At 47.4% G+C, this 16984-nt stretch overlaps 1 protein-coding gene across 3 annotated transcripts in view; it reads right to left on the minus strand.

Moving 5' to 3' along the window:
- The window catches only part of LOC135386212 (poly(rC)-binding protein 3-like), a 417863-nt gene that overhangs the window by 90377 nt on the left and 310502 nt on the right, over window positions 1-16984 (minus strand). For all 3 annotated transcript variants that reach the window (XM_064616021.1, XM_064616022.1, XM_064616023.1), the window contains one exon: window positions 12069-12173. The gene's annotated coding sequence lies outside the window, so the exon portion shown is untranslated. The remainder of the gene's footprint in view (window positions 1-12068; window positions 12174-16984) is intronic.

Genomic DNA, 16984 nt, shown 5'->3' on the forward strand with positions numbered 1-16984 from the left:
CTATCACGTGAAAGCGCTGCCCTCAAAATTACCGGAAGTTCCCGAGCAGACATCGCCTCATTAACACGCAGTATCAAAAAAAAAAAAAAAAACGTCCCCTAGTAACTGCATCGTGCAACAGCTGCCTGCAAGCAGAAGACAAGAGTCCCCGCTCGCTCGCTCTCTCTGTTTTCGGACGGAAATCTACGAAATACAGAGGCCGTTATTAAGTATTGAGCGAAGTTTAGACGCAGTACGGGATCGGCAAAGTGGTGAATAATCCAGAAGGGCTGGAAATGGAATAGCTAAGCGTGTAGCTGCCGCGGCCGGGGGTCGAAGATACGAAAGCTAAACCAGCGGCGGCGCAAGATTAATTAGCCGCAGTGGCGATCGGGCCTGGATAATTGGCCGTGGCTGGCCGGCCGAGCTATATACACTATGCCCACTAATAGGTGCTTTCCATTAGTTTGAGTCGCATCAAATATGAATGGTGGGGTCCTACAGAAATATTCGTTAGAGAGTTAAAGCTCTCGTGAACGAGGAGTCTTATTCCTGTTTTGTGTAGGCTGTTCGTTTGTCGATGGCTTGTTTGCACGTTGTAGCCGATCGAGGGCAAGGTACGCCTCCAAGGGCGATCGATTAAGCGAGACAGTGTACTATTACGAATGAAGAAACATGCTAAACAGATATGACATTCGTGAAAGATATGAAATAAACACAAGCACTGGTCTCAAATATCGTGGTTTAATTTAGGTTACACCAAACCGTGTGATTCTTTTTGCTTAAAGGAGTACAGAGGGCCATCCAAAAAAATTTTAGATTAAGACATCTGATGAAAGTGTGTGTGTCATTATACCGAATAGCGCGAAAGGTTTTGATGTGTGCAGTTTGTTTCCCAGAAAAAAACTTACATAAACATAGCTCCGCGCCTTCACCCTTAACTCGCCACTCCAGCTATAACGAGGATGAGGAGGTATGATGGCACGTCACCGATGACGGCATAAGGAGACTCGTTCTGGTTTGCCGATCAGTGGGGGTCAGCGCATTGTCCCTTTGCCGCCGTAAACCTGTTTTGCCAGTTTTCCCGGAGAATTGGGGATAGAAGGAGCGGCCGAAGCATTACCGAGCAAGGAGAAAGGCTTTATCAGAACTCCGAACAGCCGAGTAGCAGACGACAGCGGAGTAGCAGACGACAGCGGAGTAGCAGACAACATTTTTCTAGGCCAATCAGCGAGCGTTCTCCTTCTAGCGTCAGCGCGAGGTTCCAGGCAGATCACAGGCTGGTACTGCTCTTCACCACCGTTGCGTACGGTCGCTTTTTGCGGCGTATTTTAAATTCAATTTCTGCGATAATTATGACTCTGTGGTGTAAATTACTTCGCATGGTGCATCTTACTGGCAAACTTGACAGTTTTATAAGAAGAAAACTGGGTGTTAAAAATGACTTCTGTGCTACTTTAATTCCAGGTAAAAGCGCTAGAAGGATGAGAAAGAAGAAAAACAGGCGCCGGGCCGCCACACACAGGGCGCGCACTAACAACAAGAATTTGTTGACGCAGACTGGAACACTTAAAATTTCCAATTCCCTCGACGAAAGACTTAGCGAGAGATTACTTACACAATCCGAACCTTTCTCTGTACTCAGAAAAAAGCCTCCCGCAGCTCGATCTCGCTCTCTTGCGACACGAAACCTTCCCCTTCTTAATTCTAAACAAATTATTGTTGTTGTTAGTGTGTTTCTTTCTCGTACTTTTTGTCGCTTTTACCTTTAGTGCTGTGCGAGTGCGACGCAAGTTCACTTTGGGTATAGCCACGTTATCTCCGAAAAAGTAACGCGCGCGCCTCGAGAACCCGAAGCACGAACTTGGGTTCCACGCACGCGCACTGACGACTTCCAATTTAATTGACACCCTAAAGCGCTCATTTCTAAAACTCCCCATTATCTACCTGACTCGCATACCCATCTCTTGGACTGCAGATTAAAATCAGTGCCAATAACTGCCTTATGCATAGATTCAAAATAGCTCAGTGCGAACTGTGACAGCCCCTTTAATTACGCTTTTCACCGCCAAATATTTGGTCCCATTATAGGGTGCCCCCGACGTCAATGCCGAGGGAAAAAAAAAAAAAAAAAAAACGCCAATGCGTACCGTGACGTAATACAGCGGTTCGTGCGACAGCAGGTCAGAGACAAAGTGCGGCCTTTTGTGCCGCCGTTATTAATAGCATGTGTGGACAGACGGCCTTAGGACAAGATGGCAAACAACGGCGTCTCTTCTACTTCGTCAAAAGGGGCTCTATGCTCTCTGTGCAGAAGAAACGCACTCCATCGGTCTGGTTTCGCTTCACTGGCGAGACAGCGATTCCAAGACAGACGCTGCAGGTAACGTTGCCTTTAGCTTGAGGAATGGATGACGGACATGCAACACGATTCAAGAGAACATGCGTTTTTTTGTGGGGCAACAAGAGAGATCTGGGGGTTCTTCCTCGTCAAGGTTTTCATATGTTTATCAATAACTTCCGGCACTCTTAAAAAAAAGAAGAAAGGTGTACTTTAACTCATTTCCTTGCCACATGTATCAATCCCTTTTGGATAGTACAATTACTCTCAAAAAGGAAGTCGCTCTAACCCCTACTGGAGAGTAATATTACTCTCTGGCAGGGAGTAAGGGAATAATATTACTCCCTCGAGGGAGTGAGGAGACTCCTTTGTTGAGAGTAATTGTACTATACAAAAGGGAGTTCTATATGCGGCATGAAAAAAAGAGTTAAATTACACCCTTTTTTTTTAAGAGAGTGGCGACCACAGGTTTGCGGCTGACGCTTTAAGCGTGAACCGCATGGCCCGAAAAGCGTCCGAATTCTTTCCGAACCGAATTCGGGACCGAACTTTTTTCGGAGGACAGAATTCCGTGCCGAATTCGGCCCGATCTGGCCAAGAGGACACCTCAATTTTTCCGTGTTCACTTCATCTTCATTCTAAAGTCTCAGATGTAATACGGCAGGTACTGCACCCCACCAGAGGTCAAACACTCCAATCGTTTATTTGTTGCTGTTTTCGGGTGTTTGCCCCGGGTTTTCCTTAAACCCTCTAAGGCAACTGTCGCCAAGGTTCCCCGCGAAGTCTACTAATGACGCATATGCTTCCTCGCCATGATGAGGCGTTAGATGCCATAATGGCATGCAAAGTGCTCGGTAGATAACGACGTTACCGCCATCACCACTGCCCGTATGAGCTCCGTAAACTAAATAATTTGGACCACCAGTGACCAGTGAGCACGATTACGTATTCACGACTATAGCTTCCGGGCGATTTCGCGGTCTGCTTTGCAATATACCGTATTTTCCGGTGTGTAACGCGCGCGTTATACAGTAAAAAAAAAGTGTTCTGAAGGGGTTGTGCGCGTTATCTAACGGTGCGCGTTATACACGGAAATATTTTCCTGCAGAGTTCCTTTTTGAGGTCGGTGACGTACAAATTCTAGCCTCTTCCAGAGTGCAGTGCTGTGGCTTTCTCCCATATCTCTTAGGGTCAATTGACAAAACCGGCGAAAGGGGAACTGAACTTCATGCTTCTGCTTAATTAGGACGCTATTCAGCAGTCAATAATCTGCAATTCATTTCAGAAGAATGGCGTGATTGAGAAAGGACGCGAAACGGAAAGCAGAGAGGAGACTGAAGTAGAACCCTCGTTAATATGACCCCCGATAATCTGACATACGCGCTATATGACCATACTCCTGGGGAACAATGCAGTGAAACCTCCGCAAATCTCCCCCGTTAATATGACAATTCCGCATTATGACCAAAATTTTCGGGAACGACCATGGTCATAATAACGAGGGTTCACTGTATATTATGACAGCGACGCTTGCATCGGATTTGATTTGACTAAATGTGTTTCAAATATAGCATATGCATATATGATACACCGCTTTGGTTTACTGTGTAGTATACTGGTGGCACTACAGAAGCTTGTAGCACCATTGCGGTGCGCGTTATACATCGACCATTTTTCAAATTCGGTTCGTTTTTAGGGGTGCGCGTTATACACGGGTGCGCGTTATACACCGGAAAATACGGTAATCGCAACGTTAAAGTAGACTGGATTAGATTTCGGCTTATACTTTCGGTTGTAGGAAGTGGAAGTATCCGCTTCCCCCAGTGCTAGCACCTGAACAACAATACTTCTAAAGAATTTTCACACTGTTCTACAACGACAGAGCACTCTGCGCTTCGAATCGATGCTCGAGGCATTTCATGTTTTTCGAATCCGAAAGGCGCACCACAACGTTCTATTTCGCAGAACCACAGCCGGCAATATCCCGAGTATTTCCGCCCCGTTTCGTGTTCTTTATGTAACGGTCGCTCTCAAAAAGCCGGATGAAAAACGTAGCACGTACAGGCATTTGACTCTACACGCACAGCTTCGAAATCATTCCCGTTACGCCTCGGACGAATGAGACCATTAAATATTTGATATACGAACTGCCCAAGTATACTGGACATTTAAAAATAAAAGAGAAACATAAATGAGAACGTACGTCTGTTACCCATCAGTCCTGGCGCATTCATCATTGACTGCGACTGGCAGTTAGAAAAAACGTGCAACGAAGGAAACAGGAGGAAGCGAGTAAGAGTAACCGAAAAAGTGGAGTTGTTCCCTTCAGAGTGCAGCATCCAGGAAGTATAGCTGCGGTCCCGTCTTTCTTACCTTCATCCAGCTAATATGGCGGTTTGCTAAAGTAACCGGCATGATTCTTGAACGTGAGCGACGACAACGTTTAAATTATAGTCCAGCGAGGAAGGTGAACGCATGGAGTTCACGAAGTTCAAGGAAAATACCTCCAATGGAAGTTGACACCTTTGATTACAGATTTCTTCCGCGAACGCCCGGCCCTGCCGATTGCGGCATACCGCGCCTGCGGGGAGACACTTTTGAAAGCGTCCCTGGGATGTCCCAGAGAATGTCGCGGAGAACGCGTAACGGGTCTCGATCCAGCCACCTTTCAATCTTGCCTCACGAACTAACCGCAACTACGGTGCCTGATGAGTTATTTCCTTTCTTAATTTTTTATTTTTATTTATTTTCATTTCCGCAGAAATGTGGGCCAGGTACAAAAGGCATAAGCATGACGAGGTACCTGGACCAGGAAACAACAATAACAGTAACAGAAATAACATGAATAACATGCATAACATAACATGATGTGCAGTCGGTGTTATATAATTTTTAGGACTGTATTCAACATAAAATGTCTGGTTATTTTAACTACAAGTCATGATGTTATGATGCGCCTGAGTTTATGAGTTTATGATGCGCTTGCTCGGATGCACCGGTAGAATGGGTGTCGTCCCACCAAAGCCTTATCGAAGTACTGATCAAAGCTTGGTTCGTGCCGCTTAGGATAGCCAAACAGGTTCCACCAGCCATTTTCTTTTCGTCGCACGTTCCTATATGCATTCGATCGCTATTTGCCCTGAATCAAGTTGGGTAGTAACAAAAGAGTCATCCGAAGCTGTGTAATTATACGCGTACATAGATATAGAAAGCCCAGTTATCCGACTATTCACGGCTCGCGGAAGATCTTGACACCAGTTTGAAGCTTGTTGAAACAGAAACGGAAAAAGAAACCGCCAAATTTAGAGTAGAATCGCTTTCCATCCGACCACAGCGATAACCCGCGCATCCTTGTATGCGGAAAGGAATTTAAAGTCGAGCACAAAAGAGGATCACTCTCAACAGGGGACTGACAAAACCAGTCAGGTGGCACAGATGCTTATTTTTCGCCGACAGCCAGATTAATCACTTTACGTCAAGCGCAGCCATTTTGTCTACGGTCTCAGACGGAGCGTGTACATGTAGGAGCACACAAAGGAGCCATCTAGAACAATGGGAGGCCTCCATCACGCCGCGCCAAGGGCTAATTTTGGGGATACTGGCATCAGGTTACTTCCTTCGCGGTTCAACAGATTAACGACACCAAATTTCAACGCGCAAGTTTGGGCTCTGCGGATGGGCGACCAGTGCGTGCCAACGTGCAACCGTAGAATTGATATAGGACGACAATAGAGAGTTTTAGCAAATCGGATTTTGCAGCTCCCGATCGGCAACAAATACGGTGATTTTCGAACCGATCGTATCCGGGGCAACGCCGGCGCGAACACTTTTAGTAAACCGGAGTGAACCGGAGACGCACTCGCTGGGGGGCGAAGGGTAAGACGAGTCTCTGAGATGCGCGATGAACAAAATATAGAATATAATGGTTTTCCTTCCCAAATTTTTTGTGGACGACCTATGGAATGGATTTTTGTTCCAACAAAGCCCCCTTATGACAGGCGGCTGTGGGTCATAAGCTGGTTATTCCTGTAGATTGCATTCATTGCGACAACAGAGCTGACGGACAGCATCAATATGGCGCGCACCAGATGGCTGATAAGTGAATTCTGCTTAGATACAGGCTTTTTGGGCGGTGCAACGACGACTCTGACGTCAAAATAGGCTCCACCCACGAGGCGGCAAAAGATCAGAGAATGGCCAAACTCTCCCTATAAATGGCTCTGCCCACACGAGACTACCGGTGACGTCACGCATGGTACAGGAGGTAGTAGAGGGAACCTTCGGAAGTTTCGGTTTCGTTTTGAGCTTCCCAGCTCTTTTTGGCAACTAACGAGTTCCCGATTGCCAAAACCAACCGTATTTCTCATTTCAGAAGAATGTATCGAACTTATTTACACAGCCATTATAATAGTTTCGGATTATCCCGGAGTCTCCCTTTAACTGTGGTCTCGTGACCTCAATGGTTAATCTGCCTAGTTGTCGGCACCAAGTATAATTCCGAAGAATGCTGCCATAAGCTTTACCGTAGACGAGCTATTTCATCGCGGCCTGTATACTGCCATGAAAGGCAGCATGCTAAGGCAATCGCGTTCCATATTAGAGTAGCATCGAGAACAGCTCCCATACGGCGTTCCCATGTACTCAACGACACCCATTTGGCAGTATACACGACCACTTTCCAGCAGTGTGCAGTACACACACACTTAAGGCACCAACTCGCCCCGAAACGCTTAACAGCCCCCTACATACATAACGTACGCGCGTCCCGGCGATGTTAATAGCCCACCGTTACATTTCACGTGGGACACGACCTGAACCAGATGCGCACATCACGAAGGTCCATAAAGTGACGCGAGGTTTCATAAATTCACGTAAGATGCCCATTTTTCTAAGGAACGAACGTACCCGGGTGTCGTTGCTCACTGTTTTGTGGGACTCCCGCGCTACAACCGTCATTACTTAGTCATCAAGGCTGGCAGGTTCCTCATAAAAGGAGCCGTAATAAACGTTTGCGCGCATACTGAATACTGCAAGGCGAGCAGACTACTTTTCAACATTACGCGCTACTGGGCTGCCGCTTAAACTTTGATGCTGCTGCATCAAGTCGGTGGGACTCGTCATTCTAAATTATCAACTCTGCCCGTCGTGCCTGCTGTTAAAACGTCGCCGGGAGTGGGGGAGGAGGCGGAAGGCCGTGCGGTGGTGGCCGCCCTTCCTAATCGGATTTGGCTTAACTATCGCTCCCGTCCGTACACTGTTATTCAGTTCGTAGTTTCCCACTGCTGAGCGAGGGATCTCCGATTAAAAGCTGTTTTAAACATGTTTGAACACTGAAAGCGTTTACGGACACTACAGTCACAAAAGGGCGTGACGTCCAGTTTTAATGAATTCCTGGCCACTGTGGCGGGGAATACAGCGGGGAAATGGTACAAGGTTGACCTTGAGCTATGTTTCCGAGTTCCTCCAGCCTCATCCTCAGTAAACTCTCCTGCGTAGGCTACAACGGAATGTCCCGTACAGTGCTCGACTGTGATACTCAAAACTCTTAAAACCTCTCTCCCCCTATAGCTGTAGCGAATGTGTCGTTGCGGAAGACACAACAACAACAACAACAACTTTATTGTGAGATGATGAATGTGGAGTTTCATCGCCAGGGGCGATGCTCTACCCCATTGCTGGTGGTGATGCGGGGAATGAAATAATAGCCCCTTCACAAAAAGGATCGAAGTCCTATGGTATCCAGAAAGGTCAAGAGAGCTTTGAGGGCAGAGCGTTCGTGGGCTGGATGTGGCCAGGGACCAAGCAATTTTGTGAGAGAGAGAGAGAGAGAGAGAGGGGGCGAGAGTCCAGCTCGTGAAGGGATCCGGAGAGTACGGTTCGGAAAGGTTAGTATGCGGAAGACACGCACAGAGCATATGCGTACTCATCGTGTGTTCCAAGTACGCCGAAAGTGTCTTCAAGTGGCTTGGGCTCCTCTGAGCGACTTATCTCTGGGATAAGGAAGGTTGGCTAACGCCTACGCGCCTGGTCAGGCGAACGCCTGGTCCCCTATCTATGGGAGGTTGGCCAACGCCGCTGTACCAAGTGGCCGTATTGCAAGCACTGGTGCGATTTCTTGAAGGAATCCGACTGGTAGACATTCACTCGGCGGGTGTTCCCCACCGGTGATTCACATCGGTTGAGCTTTCGCACTCTCCTAGTACTACCGTCCTCCTTCCTCATATTGAGGTCTCTTACACAGACTATGACTACAGACAGCAATGGCTACAAGGCGACTGGAACTCCTCGTTGCTCCATCTAGCAGGCCCGGAACTGAAATTTAGAGTTCCGTTCACGTTACCTCGGTCTATCCAGACGCTCTTGCACAGGTTCCGTCTGAACGTTCCGAACGGGCGCCAATCTGTCCATAAAACTGGGAAGGCTGATTCAGCAAACTGTACATTTTGTGCAACCGTGCAGGACGCTGAGCACGTTCTCGTGCAGTGTTCTATAGATGCACACCTCAAAGAGCTACCATGAAATCTGCTCTCGACCGACTGGACAACCGCAACCTTGACCTCGTAAAAGTGCTGGGTCCTTGACCACCTGACAAGAGAGATGCTGCCTTGTCAGCTCTTGCGACATTTATACAGAGCAGTGCGTTGCGGGTCAGTCTATTAGGACCGTGTGATTCATTGTGCGCTGCGTTGGCCGACGATTTGGCCTCTGGCCGATATTTATCGCGAAAGCGCCGGGTTATTCTTTTCTTTTTTTCCTTTGGGATGGGGGGGGGGGGGTCTGTTTATGGCAGTATAGCAGAATTTGTTGTGTGATGAATTTATTTAATCTCTCCCTATTATTTTTCTTCGCCAACATCAACATCAACCTTCCTCCATTTTTCTTTTCTTTTGTTGTTTTATTATGATTTTGTTATCTAATGTAATGTACGTGCATCAGCGTGGCCAGTCGACATTGTCGCGACTTCTTCGTTTTTCTTCTTCCCATCGTTATCACCAAAAGTTGCTTTTTGCACGTGTGTGGCACGTGCGATGGACGATCTAACTGGCTCGCTAGACGTGCTTGACAGCTGATTGTAAGTGTACGACTATTTCCTGGGTTTTCCTCAGACGCTTTCAGACATATGTCGGCACAGTTCCCTTAGAAGTCGGCCCAGGACGCACATTCCCCCAGGGCGTCAGTCGTGACGTTGCCCACATACGTGAGGCCGACAACGGCAAGCCCTATCGCCATCACCACCACCACCACCACCACCAAGTGTACGACTAACACGTAAGATAGTAATGCTTTCGCGTTTGGAGCTGCCAAGGAAGAGAAGTTGAACGCGCTGTTGCAGAGAGGTGGTCTTTTTCTGGAAACTTGATCGGGCGCGTTCGATGGGCTTGACTGGTGGCCGGCGTAACTCTTCCACTAGTAAAATTGTGAATGACACTTTTACTACAATGCATTTCAAAGACTGCATTCAGTTTTTCCTTTGCATGTACACTCCTACTAGCTTATAGTAGTCTGTTTGTTTTCGTCAGATTTCCCCGAGGCATTTTTCTTTATCTGTTTAAGGGCAGGCTCAAAAATTTTAAGCATTCATTATTTGCTATTACTTCTCTCAAAGTTTCGCCCAAATTCCTTCGTATAATTATGCTCCTAAGATGGACGGTTTGAGAACGCGAAGTCGAAAAAAAAAAATATAAATAGACGAGCCTTGCATTCGATTGTCGTCGTGCGTCCTTCAGCTATTCCCATATTTTCCACGGCGAGAACTCATCCGAAGAGAACCCCAACCCTCCCCTCCCACTCATTTTCCCCGCCGCTATCAAGATGCCTATCACACTCACTCGCTTTCATCTTCGCTCACAATCTAAATGGCACGGCTGTATACGCCATTGGGGCATCGCGTCCTCCCCGGTAAACTCCCGAGGAGCGTCCCTTTATCTCTGTCCTGCGGAATCCAGCCAATCCACGAAGGCATAAGGAGCGCCGCTGGGACCGCGCGTGCAATCCGTGGCCGCGATACAAACGTGGGAAGCCGTACAGATTCCACTGGCGATTTCGAAGCTGTCGGACTCTTCACCGATTGGCGAATTTTAAGTCGGAATGAAAAGGCTGCATGTTAGTTGTGCGGGGAATGCGATAGGAAACGGAACGTATTATCGGGCAGACGCAGAGGTAGGCAGACCGAGGCGCCACATAATGGAAGACGGTGCACCGCTACAGCCAGACGTAGATTTGCATGGAGTAAAATAGACCGCGAAGTGATGAAGGCAGAATGAATGGAAATGGCTGGGCGATCAATTAGCTCAGTGGCTCTAACATTAGTGCACCCTGCTTATTGCAGTTTGAATTCTTTTTTTTAAATTACGGACTAATCTCACAAGGAACGTACAAGTTTGATGTCGTATATACAGGATGTTCAAAATTAAGCTTTCACGAGCGCTACGCAAACACAGCGATGACAGGAAACCGGATGATAACTTCACGCTACTTGTGTAAGAAACAGGTGCTGCTAATTATGTAGCACCTGTTTCTTACTCAAGGAACAGAAAAAGTAGCACCAGTTTTCTTTTGTTCGCATGTTTATAAAGTGCTAGTGAAAGCTTAATTTTGAACACCCTGTATATGCAACATATATACCGCATACCTATATGCAACATATATGTGTGATATATAACATATATCACATGTATATATCACCAGCTAACGTTGGTAAAAAAGAATTGAGCGTTATTAACTTCAAGTTTTAGCAACCCTTGATCTCGGTACAAAGTTAACCAACGTTGGTGAAACCGGGCCATAGTCTGCAATTGTGCTGTAAAATGTTTGCGCGCGCAAAAAATAAATAAAAATAAAATAAAATAAAATAAATAAAAAAAATAAAGAAAAAGCTGAATCACACTGTGCGCGGATTTAGAATGACGTAAGCATCTGTGGTCATGCCATATGTGACGCGGTGGGGATGTCCTACAGAGAATTTTCATCATCAGTGATTCCTATAACAGAAAGTAGAAGTTGCCGATGACGAAGTCTCGAAAAGCGCGTCCGACTTGAATTATGAACGATCGGTCGATCATGTTATTTTGTGCCTGCTCTGCACGGTGATCGGGATTCCAGTAAAGTACGACACACAGAGCGGCTTTTAAGTTTTTTTTACTGAACATGGAATGTGACCTTTGAGACGTGCACTTTCCTGCGTGAGCTTTGAGGCGTGTGTTACAGGATTTATCCTATATGTACCAGAAACCAAAAGATGATTGCGCGGTACAAACACGTTATATGTCATACAAAATACTTTTCGCAAACGCTGTCACGAAACCTTACTTGTCCAGGGAACATTCCACAAGGGATTATTTCTCTGTATTGTAGCACAAAAGTACACAGAGGTCGAAATTGTTTGTTTTAACGGCTGTCTCGAGCCTCAACGCGACGATAAAGATACACATCGTGGAAAAACGTTTGTTATTGTTGTTTGCATTTTCGCTCGCTGTGTCTACCTTGGCGACGGAACGGACGGGCTGACGCCCCGAGGTTGTGGGAACACAGGTTTCCACAACTGGCGCCCAACGTGGGGCACCAGTTGTTAATTTAATAGCGCTCGCCGTCAGACAGGCTCGAGTTCTACGACGGAAGATTCGCAGAAAAGCGGCCCCGTTCGAGCATGAAGGGTGTCATCGCGGAGGAGGTAACCGCAGAAAGAATGCGATAGAACCGACCTTGACAAGAAGAAGGCACTCGATAAAGCAGAGTAATTGGGCCTTACCTGAGGCGCGGCGGCGTAGAACGAGACAAAGCCGAAGGGAAACAGCGCTCAGGTGGGGAATATGAAACACAGGAGAATCGGTCGTCCCGCTTCACTCGGCCATTCCTGAAACGGGTAAAGATAAAATAACCATCACTCTTCTAATATCTCATGATCTACATTCACAAGGGACAGTTCAATTAAGGATCAAAGTAAGTGAAGTGATAATTAACCGTGTATTCACACGAGCGACATTTCCCCAGAAGCGGAAGATGCGAAAAACGTCATAGCTTTCTGCTGTCAGGTGAGCGCGAGCGCACAACATCGTGTCTTCATGTACGCTGCTAACCGTGGGGAATATCCTCCTACACAACCACAAGATATTCCGTAGCAGACGACAGGAAAAGACGCTGACGGCGTCGTCTGTTAAGTGTCGTCTGCTTAAATGCGCAGTACGCCACGCCCGATATTCTGCACCGTGTGAATGCTCACATAACACGGGACGAAACTTCGTCTCTGTAAGCAGTGTCTTTGCTTTTTCTTCCGCTAGAATCTTCCGTGAGTATGTCGCTCGTGTGAATACACGGATAATAAACTAAATAGAGAAACGAAAAAGAAGACGGCAGACATGGTCGCGTCTCACATATGTCAGATGGTTAGGCACAGCATAGTAAGCCAGTCAAAGTACTTTCAACCCCAACTAGACGCCCCGACATCACCCTGCACAAAACGTCTGCAAGGCATGGAAGTGTTCGGTCGGAGGCCAGTACCTTTGCCGCGCAAAAAGGTCGGCGGTCCGCATTCGAGCTAAGGTGCCGGGAGGTGCCGCCGACATCGCCCAGAGAACAATATGATATGCTCTGTGTCCTCTACAGACCCACGAATTCCGAAGCTAAGGAAGTCTACCTTCCTAAGCACGTCTATGTTATTAGTGAAGAAGACAATTAGCGGACAAGAACTTGACACTGAGACTCTTGTGAGCTGAGTCTCCGTGTCAAGTTCTTGTCCGCTGTCCCTCATCCCGTCCTCAGACTCAGGGAAATGTTGTTCACTTCGTCTACGCACCAGCTCGCTTGTCTTCTATTTTGTTCTTCTATGTTATTACTTGTACGTGATGCAGGTGAACAAACATCTTTGACATGCTGACGAGTTGACGTTTCTTCAAAGCAACGATCCCACGGAAGTGCTCCACTGGGCTGGTATCACTGCGCGGGAGTTCCGGAGGACAACATGGTCCTTCCAGCGCGGACACACTGTACACGTGAATACCTAAACTGCACTGCCTTCCTTTGCTTCATGCGGGTCTCTCTTTGCGCACGTTCTGTGTCGTTCTCCTCGTTTTTGAACACGAGCATTCGTCCCTTGAACAGTTGGAGAGACCCTTAGAGGATGCTGAAAAACACAAACCCCCTCAGAGCCGACTCTTGCTGCTCGAGCCTTTAAAGTTCAACACGAGGCATTTTTTCCTATGAAATTCAGAGTTGATTATCCGATGAGAAGTGTCAGGCATCCTTTAGCCTTCAAAGTCGACGCTGCCATGTGGCAGTAGCTTCATTCACGACGGAAAATATAATAATTAGTGTCGCTTCGCTCGTTTCCAAGGGAACAAACAAAACCATCGATGCGCCACCGGAAAACGCCCACTGTTTTGTTCAAACGCATATTACGTAACACACGCGAGGTGATCGAAGTTCGCGCGGAAATGCGAGGTCGCTGGGAGCCGCTGTTTCAAAGTGACGTTCGACTGGGTATCACCTCTCTCTCTAACGCTTCATAGCAAAGGTGCCACGCAAAAATTCTCCAGAAAATTTTGAATTCTCTGCGGAGAATGGTTCTCAATGACTTTCATCTGAAACATACGCGATTTCTGTCACATTGCATTCCACACAGGCGCAGTCTACAGACAAGAATAGTGGCGAGAGGCCGCACCTCCCTTCCCCTTAATAGCGACACCTGACGTCACTTGCATTATCTGCCCCTTTCCAAGATAGTCCGCCAATGAGAAAGCTAACCTGCTTCTGACGTGACGTCTAGTTTCTATACATCGCGTCGGCGGCGGTGTTATAACATGGAAGCAGAATACGAGCAACCCGCGGTGTAGGATAGTTGTTATTAGTAATTAACTTCGTTATTGTAACCAATATATGGTTCATACCCCGAGGGTGAATGTATTAAGAGCTCAGGAACGCATTAAACATCCTTCCAGAGGACGACTTTTTCACGGTCTCTCTACCTTGTATTTACACGACCGATATTCCTAGGATACTCTGGTTCTGGTTCTTTTATTTAACACTATTTTTGTTTACAAGACTCCAGCGGACAAGACAATACTCAAGCGGAAGATGTGTAAAACGTCATAACTTTCTGCTGCTACGTAAGCGCCAGCGCTCAACGTAATGCTTTTTGATGTACTGTTAAGGTGAGGAATACGCCAGGACTGTTTGTTTCTGCGCATGGAAGGGGCAAAATTTGGAGAAACCACGTGACTCACAAGGCAGCAATAACGAGATACGTATTCGTAGACTGGCATGGGTCCACCGCAGAACTTTGTTTGGGACAGAGGTAAATGTGGTTTTTCCACGGGCAGTAGGGGAGAGAGGCAAATGCTGCGCCAATGCCAATTAGATACAGAAGTCTTGCTTCATGCCTCCTCTCACTCCTTCGCACGTCCGCCAATCGCAGAAGCGAGCCAATATGTCAGCCAATCGCCGCAAACGATTTTGAAACACAGGCTTTCTGTGGCTACCACTGGCTGCCCATGCGGCTGATGGCGGCACGGCAGCTGAACGCGTGGTCGTGATTATAGCTACGACCGCTGAAAGTAACGTCGTGATTGGCGGACCTTTAATTGTTACGTCACGTCGCTCGAGCGATCAGGCGTTCTCTTTAGGTGGTGCTGGCTGCGCAGACAGCTGACCGACTTGCATATCGTATATGCCGCGGCGCGGCCACAAAGATATTAGGGAGTTTTAGAATAGCGGGCTCAGGAGCTTTGCGTGCGCGAGAAATAGCGTTATCGCAGCTTTGCTCAGGATGCCCAGAACGCAAACTCAGCTTTTGCGTTTTGCGCGAGCTTTCTATTTACTGGAAATTGCGAAGCCATGCAGAGCTGGTTTTGCGGCTCTGCGTTGCTCTCACGGCCGACGAGAAGCTGCGTGAGCATTCCGTCGTCTGGTAAACGTCGCAAAGTAATTCACAAGAAAGCAATGAGTTGTCTTGCGATAGCATGTTTTTTTTTTATATAGTATGACCAACGAAGCATGGTTAGAAGAAGTGATTCCTCCGTGTTTTTGATTTAATATTCTTTTTTTTAGTCTTCATTTCCAGTCGCAACGGCGCTGCAAGCGACGGACGAAAGCCAACAGCCTCACATCACGGAAACGCTATTGTGTAAGCACTGTGCGGACAGGCCCTTTGCCTTCGATATAGCGTTTACGTTTTTGCGCTTACAACAAACTCCCTATTCTGTTGCAGACGACAAGAAAACTGCGCAGACGCTGTCGTCTGCGAAGTGCGCAGTACGTCTCTCCCGATTATTCCGCTACCGTGCGAATGTTCAACATAACACGCGGTGAAACTTCCGCCCCGTGAGCAGTTATCCGCGCACCAGGATATTCCGCGAGGATGTCACTCCTGCGAATACACGGTTAATGTCGAACGTGCATGTTCCAATGTTTCGCATTCTTGCTATATAACCGCTATCCAACCAGAACACTCCTGGCTCCCGAAGCGGCGACCTCTGCGCCGTATATGCCTTTACCCGCGCGCAACGGTACAGTTCATGTTTGCATTTTGTTCGCAAATAATCATTACGCGCTCATAGAGGACTTGTTAGGCGTATCACGTTTTCGCATTATGGCGTCATGCGAATGCTAGAGTGGTTCTTCTCCATCACTGAGCGGATCCAATTTCCGTCCGTTAATTACGACGGAGCCAACTAATCTCGAAAGACTTTGCGCTTCACTGCCCGGACGAGCCTTTACATGCTCATGGAAATCGGGCCTCTCCTATGTTTCCCTTTTTGGCTTTCATCCCATCAGTATAATACATACACTAGGAGGGTTGTACCAAAGAAGCATTCGATTAATAACCATCTTAGGAGATAGGTCGAACGGAGATCGTGCAAGAACGAAGAAGAAAGAAAATTTGAATCGAATATCGTACAGCAGCTGCACGGATACTTAAATGAAGAAGTTGTGAGTTTCGAACGGGTCAGAACGTCAACCTTCTCGGCGTGGTACAGGTTGCTTATGGCGAATTCGGGTGGTCATTTCAGAGCAACTTTTTTTGCCAGATCTCGAGCAGTCATGTTCGCTTTGTCAAAATGAAGCAAATCTCGCATGTTCGCGTAGCGCTTTCCGAGCGCTCGGAATTTGCTAGCTAGCACTTTTTTTGCCCGATCTCAAAACGATCGAGCAGCAGATTGCTCAACTGTATCCGGTGTCGTCACATCCGCACTGCAACTGTGGCGAGTGCCCTCATTGGCCCGCATGTTGAAATCACGTGGTTTAGCAGACGACAGAACTCGAAGACTTGCGACCGCGACGCCCCTAGCGTGATCCAAGTACCTAAAACCGCTAGATTCCCAGCAATCATGTTCGGGTGGCAACGGTCACGTGGTCCAGCTCGGTCGCCGACCTAGCAATTTCCGAGCGCTCGGCCGTTTTGCTACGAAATGACCACCGGAATTCGCTATTAGGCACGTTGTCGCAATGAACTTTGCAAATCCCAAGCACAACTGGGAAGACGGAATGCGAGGTATAGAAAGAAAAACACTGGAGATATTGCATTTCAACCACACTAGAGGTCGGCTACGCCTAGTCACTCCTTCCTCTGTGAAAGTAAATAAGTATGTCCGCGTGGAGAGGGGGAAAGATAGCGATGAACGCGATGTCCGTAATGAATTTCGCCTGGGCTACGATCGCTTTTCGTCTTGG

This window comes from Ornithodoros turicata, chromosome 2 (genome assembly GCF_037126465.1).
Source record: "Ornithodoros turicata isolate Travis chromosome 2, ASM3712646v1, whole genome shotgun sequence".
NCBI lineage: Eukaryota > Metazoa > Arthropoda > Arachnida > Ixodida > Argasidae > Ornithodoros > Ornithodoros turicata.